We start from the raw sequence: 6,435 nt of genomic DNA, 5'->3' as shown, positions 1-6,435 counted from the left end.
AGCCAGACGTGTGTGTATGTACCGAGGTGAACTTGTTGGTAAATATATCCACACTGTAATATTCATGTGTAAGTGATATCAACGCTGTGTTGCAGGGGCAGCGCTGAGCTCTGACAACACCTCGCTGATGTAGTATGTAGAACGAAGCACAGATGGATCAATAGCGAACACAGAGGGGTAAGGACAGCCATAACAAGAGGCTTTAAGTGTGCGTTTGTTTGCTTGTGTGTGTAAGAGAGAGTCTGTTTGTGCGCCGCAACGTGTTGAGAGGTTGATGAGAGGAGGATATAGTGGTGTTTCTGCTCAGCTCTTTGTAGTGAAGACAACTGGTTAAGTGATGTGGGAGTCTCTAGTGTACACGCACGCACACGCACACGCACATGCATGCACGCACACACACACACGACTACGTTTGTGGTTTTGTGCCTGTGCATGCATGTGTGTGTGTGTCTGTAACTGCCAGAAGGGGCTCTCAGAGGATGCAGTCTGTCATGGGCATCACTCATCCATGAGAGTGGATAACTGAGGGAAAAGAGAGAGGGGGGGGGTGGAGAGAGAGCGAGGGAGAGGGAGAGAGACAGACGGTGAAATTTAGAAAGAAGTAGTCAGAAAGAGAGAGAAGGGGGGTTGTAAAAGAGAGGCGAAGACAAGGGGAGGAGAAAGAGAGACAGCTCACTGCCTCGCCGCTGACGGCTCCTCCAATTATTTTGAGCTTTCCTGTCGGAGTGTGAGGCGCAGGGGTGCAGGGAGGGTGGAGCGAGAGGGAGGGAGAGAGAGAGGGAGAGGGAGAGAGAGAGAGAGAGGGGGTGGATACATGGATGGAGGCAGAGAGGAAAGGAGGATGGAAGAGGGGAGGGGGGAATGGGGGGGATCAATAGCGGAGCGAGATGGGCTGTGTCAGGGGGAAAAGTCTTGGTGAGATGTGGCTTGTGTCTGGCTCACAGGTTGCTGCTGAGTGACGGGATGTGGTGGTGCTGGATGACGGGATGTGGTGGTGCTGGATGACGGGATGTGGTGGTGCTGGGTGATGGGTGTGATGCTGCTGGGTGAGGGGGGTGTGGTGGTGCTGAGTGAGGGGGTGTGGTGGTGCTGGGTGAGGGGGTGTGGTGCAGCTGGGTGAGGGGGTGTGGTGGTGCTGAGTGAGGGGGTGTGGTGTTGCTGGGTGAGGGGGTGTGGTGCTGCTGGGTGAGGGGGTGTTGTGCAGCTGGGTGAGGGGGTGTGGTGTTGCTGGGTGAGGGGGTGTGGTGCTGCTGGGTGAAGGGGTGTGGTGTTGCTGGGTGAGGGGGGGTGGTGGTGCTGGGCGAGGGGGTGTGGTGCTGCTGGGTGAGGGGGTGTGGTGCTGCTGGGTGAGGGGGTGTGGTGGTGCTGGGTGAGGGGGTGTGGTTCTGGGTGAGGGGGTGTGGTGTTGCTGGGTGAGGGGGTGTGGTGCTGGGTGAGGGGGTGTGGTGGTGCAGGGTGATGGGGTGTGGTGATGCTGGGTGAGGGGGTGTGCTGCTGGGTGAGGGGGTGTGGTGGTGCTGGGTGAGGGGGTGTGGTGCTGCTGGGTGGTGGTGCTGGGTGAGAGGGTGTGGTGGTGCTGGGTGAGGGGGTTGTGGTGTTGCTGGGTGAGGGGGTGTGCTGCTGGGTGAGGGGGGTGTGGTGCTGGGTGAGGGGGTGTGGTGGTGCTGGGTGAGGGGGTGTGGTGCTGCTGGGTGGTGGGTGCCGGGTGAGAGGGTGTGGTGGTGCTGGGTGAGGGGGTGTGGTGCTGGATAACTGAGGGGGAGGGAAGCTACACTAACGTGTGAGAGAAAGCAAGCAAAACAAGTGAACACGCAGAACACATTACGTGTGTGTGTGTGTGTGTGTGGGTGTGTGTGTGGGTGTGTGTGTGGATGTCATATTCGTGTGTGTGGGTGTGTGTGTGTGTGTGTGTGTGTACTGAATTTGTGTGTCTCGGCTCCTCATTAGCAGTGTGGTACAGTACACATTTTCATGTTGGTGTCAACACAATCCTTGGATTAAAATGTGTACATGTGTGCATCGGTGTTTGCATGTAAATCATAAACACAAACCTACTGCGCTCTCTCTCTGTCTCTGTCTGTCTATCTGTCTGTCTGTCTGTCTTTCTCTCTCTCTCTGTCTGTCTGTCTGTCTGTCTGTCTGTCTTTCTCTGTCTGTCTGTCTGTCTGTCTGTCTGTCTGTTCTGTCTGTCTTTCTCTGTCTCTCTCTGTCTCTGTCTGTCTGTCTGTCTGTCTGTCTGTCTGTCTGTCTGTCTGTCTTTCTCTCTCTGTCTGTCTGTCTGTCTGTCTTTCTCTCTCTGTCTGTCTGTCTGTCTGTCTTTCTCTCTCTCTCTGTCTGTCTGTCTGTCTGTCTGTCTGTCTGTCTGTCTGTCTGTCTGTCTGTCTGTCTGTCTGTCTGTCTGTCTGTCTTTCTCTCTCTCTCTGTCTCTGTCTGTCTGTCTGTCTGTCTGTCTTTCTCTCTCTCTCTGTCTGTCTGTCTGTCTGTCTTTCTCTCTCTCTCTGTCTGTCTGTCTGTCTGTCTGTCTGTCTGTCTGTCTGTCTTTCTCTGTCTCTCTCTGTCTGTCTGTCTGTCTGTCTGTCTGTCTGTCTGTCTGTCTGTCTGTCTGTCTGTCTGTCTGTCTGTCTGTCTTTCTCGCTCTCTCTGTCTGTCTGTCTGTCTGTATTTCTCTGTCTCTCTCTGTCTCTGTCTGTCTATCTGTCTTTCTGTCTGTCTCTGTCTGTCTGTCTTTCTCTCTCTCTCTCTGTCTGTCTGTATGTCTGTCTGTCTGTCTGTCTTTCTCTGTCTGTCTGTCTGTCTTTCTCTCTCTGTCTGTCTGTCTGTCTCTCTCTGCCTCTCTCTCTCTCTGTGTCTGTTTCTCTGTCTGTCTGTTTGTCTGTCTGTCCCCCTCCCTCTCTGTCTGTCTGTCTGCATCTCTCTGTCTGTCTGTCTGTCTGTCTGTCTGTCTGTCTGTCTGTCTGTCTGTCTGTCTGTCTGTCTGTCCGTCTCTCTGTCTGTCTGTCTGTCTGTCTGTCTGTCTGTCTGTCTGTCTGTCTGTCTGTCTGTCTGTCTGTCTGTCTGTGTCTCTCTGGGCCTGGACTTGTTGGTGTGATACACTAGTAAGTCTTCACTGTTATTTGGCCGTATTCCAAATTTCACACAGCAGCAAACCTTCTGATGTGAAGAACACGACTGACTTGACAAGGCTGTCGCGTGAGGCCTGATGGAGACCGGCCTCATGTGTAGCGCGCCGGGCTTACGGCCGCGTGCTGAGGGTGGCGGTGGGCTGTCTCGCGGCGGCGTGCTGAGGGTGGCAGTGGGCTGTCTCGCGGCGGCGTGCTGAGGGTGGCAGTGGGCTGTCTCGCGGCGGCGTGCTGAGGGTGGCGGTGGGCTGTCTTGTGGAGGCTGAGCGCTGTGCGCCGGCGTAAACGCCACATAAATCAGCTGATAATGTCCGCTCGGAAAAGTGGTACATGTACAGCATTACTCACCCCACACTCCCACAGAGCAGAGTGTGTCTTCTCAGCAGGCGCGCGCACACACACACACACACACACACACACACACACACACACACACACACACACACACACACACACACACACACACATGCATGCAGACACAGGCTCATCCTGCAACATCCCGTTAGATGAATGCAGAATCAAAGACTGGGATTAATCATTCTCTTTAGAACAAACTGCAAGAACACTGTTGTGCTGACTCTCTCTCTCTCTCTCTCTCTCTCGCTCTTCCCTCCCCCCTTCTCTCCTCAGCCTCTCTCATTCTGTGGCAGAATCCCATTTCACATTGAAATGCACGCTTGTTTACTGGCTGATTAAAATTTCAAAGAAAGGGGGAATCAGAGACGGAGAGATAGAAATGATGAGAGGCGGGGAGTGAGACAGAGAGAGAGAGAGAGAGAGAGAGAGAGGGAGAGAGAGAGAGAGAGAGGGAGAGAGAGAGAGAGAGAGAGAGAGAGAGAGAGAGAGAGAGAGGATGTGGGAGAGAAGGAGGGAGGATTCGGCATGCTACTGCGAGCCGACAGTTTGCAGCGGTGCAGGGAGGCAGTTGCTAACAGGAATCACACACATGCATGCACACACCGTCACACAGCACAAACATGCATGTGCGAGATTACAACCAGGCACTCGCATGCATGCATGCATGCGGTCGGTCGCAGGGCAGCCCGGCATCAGCGCCGCATTTTGTCAGCTTTGGTCTTCGCTCGTTCACACACAGCTGAATTCAAACCAAGCAGCCTGGCTACAGTTGAAAAGTACACCTGTTCTGCTTTCCGTCTCTATCTCTCCCCAGCATCTCTTCTAGTCTCTCTTCCTGTATCTTGCTTTGTCTCGCTCTCAGTTTAACTCTCTCTCTCTCTCTCTCCCTCTCTCTCTCTCTCTCTCTCTCTCTCTCTCTCTCTCTCTCTCTCTCTCTCTCTCTCTCTCTCTCTCTAGCTCTCTCTCTAGCTCTCTCTCTCTCTCTCTCTAGCTCTCTCTCTCTCTCTCTCTCTAGCTCTCTCTCTCTAGTTCTCTCTCTCTCTCTCTCTCTCTCTCTCTCTCTCTCTCTCTCTCTCTCTCTCTCTCTCTCTAGCTCTCTCTCTCTCTCTCCACGGTGCTCCCTAACAACAGTTTGGGAACAACAACTTATGTTGCCTACTCAACCATATGACCTCATGGTTACCGGGGCGATGGGGATTCCTGGCGCAGGGAGCAACATGATTGGCTGAGCCCTGAAGAGAGCTTTTAAATGGGTCAAAGCAGTCAAGTGTTTCTACGGAAGAGGTGTGTGCATGTGTGTGCTTGTGTGTGTGTGTGTGTGTGTGCTTGTGTGTGTGTGTGTGTGTGTGTGCGCATGTGTGATTCTGCATTAGATGGAGGTAGTGCGTAGCGTTCGGCAGCACGTTAGCAATAAACCTCTAAATTCATAACCGCCCTCCTCTCCTCAGTCCCTTTCTGTCCTTACATTTCCACATATCACTCCTCCACTCTCCCGGCCCGCCTCCCTTTCTCCTTCCATCACCCCCCCCCTTGTTTTTCTGTATTCCTGCATCTCTCCTCCTTCTCAACATATGGATGTACCCCATCTGTCTCTGCACTTGGGACCGTGGAGACCAACACTGACCCCCAAATGGCCGCACCGTGAAATGCCTTCCAAGGGCTGTGCTGTGGTCAGAGAGGACCCGGCGGGGTGGGAGAGCTGATGCAACAAATGCAACTTCCATATCAATACGCACGGCAGGTGCACTGCTTCTAGAAGGATCTTAATGGCGAAGTAACGTTGCATAACACACGGCACCAAGACAGGGATAAGTACACACAAGAGTACCCATCGATTTTAAGTGGCCAAGAACTGGACTATTTGATTTCAGCTTCTCGGGGTACCCCATGGGTGGGGGGGGGGTAACTGTGGCGATAAGATAATTAAGTTGTTAATTACAGAAAACAAAAGCATGCTGAATTGGATTTCAAATAGTGCCCTATGTTCAGGATAGGGCACTTAGCGAGTAGTCCTGCACAGACTAAACTCCACCCGGCAGCACGGTGCCAGGGCCCGGGGTCAAAGCTGCTGTGTTAAAAGGGTAAAAGGGTGTGTTTGTGTGAGGGGTATCTGTACCGCAATGCAGGCTTCCACTCTGGCATATCTAAATAAGGCGTCGAGTGTGTGTGTGTGTGTGTGTGTGTGTGTGTGTGTGTGTGTGTGTGTGTGTGTGTGTGTGTGTGTGTGTGTGTGTGCGTTTGTGCTTAGCCCCCAACACAGGCTGAGGCTGAGACACCCTATCCCCACAGAGAGCTGCAAGGCTGGGGATCGGACTCACTGACACACACACACACACACACACACACACACACACACACACACACACACACACACACACACACACACACACACACACAAACACACACACACACAGGCAAAAAACCACCAGGTCAAACCCAGTCCAAGAATACATAATTACGTCAACCGGTGACATATTCCCAATACACACAAAAACACACACGGACGCACACCTACATACATACATACGTAACGTGTGCTGTGTGCGAGAGGTAGTGGAGCTTTACTTGAAGTTGCCCGGGTGCTGACTAAGGGCCATGTTGAGGGTGTCCAGGGCGTGGCGGTAGTGCTTCTGGGCGCTGAGCAGCAAGACCAACAGGTGGAGGGAATGCAGGTCGTCCCCGTGAAGAGACAGCGACGCCTGCAGAGGCTCCATGGCCGGGGACACCTGCACACAGAACCGCCACCGGGTCAACGGAGAGGAGGGAACAGATCCAAGATGGAGGATGGCGGTGGGGGTTGGGGTGGGGGGGGGGATTGTGATGGCAGAATTGGTCATACCTGGCGTACGAGAGCCAACTGGAGAGACAGGTACATAGCAATCTGTGCATCCTGGGGGTCCAATGAATGGGCCCTGTGGGGGAAAATGGAGGAATTGGAGAAATCTGGGTGAAGTAGACG

The sequence above is a fragment of the Lampris incognitus genome, chromosome 13, assembly GCF_029633865.1.
Source record: "Lampris incognitus isolate fLamInc1 chromosome 13, fLamInc1.hap2, whole genome shotgun sequence".
Lineage (NCBI taxonomy): Eukaryota > Metazoa > Chordata > Actinopteri > Lampriformes > Lampridae > Lampris > Lampris incognitus.
This window is presented reverse-complemented; position numbering follows the sequence as displayed.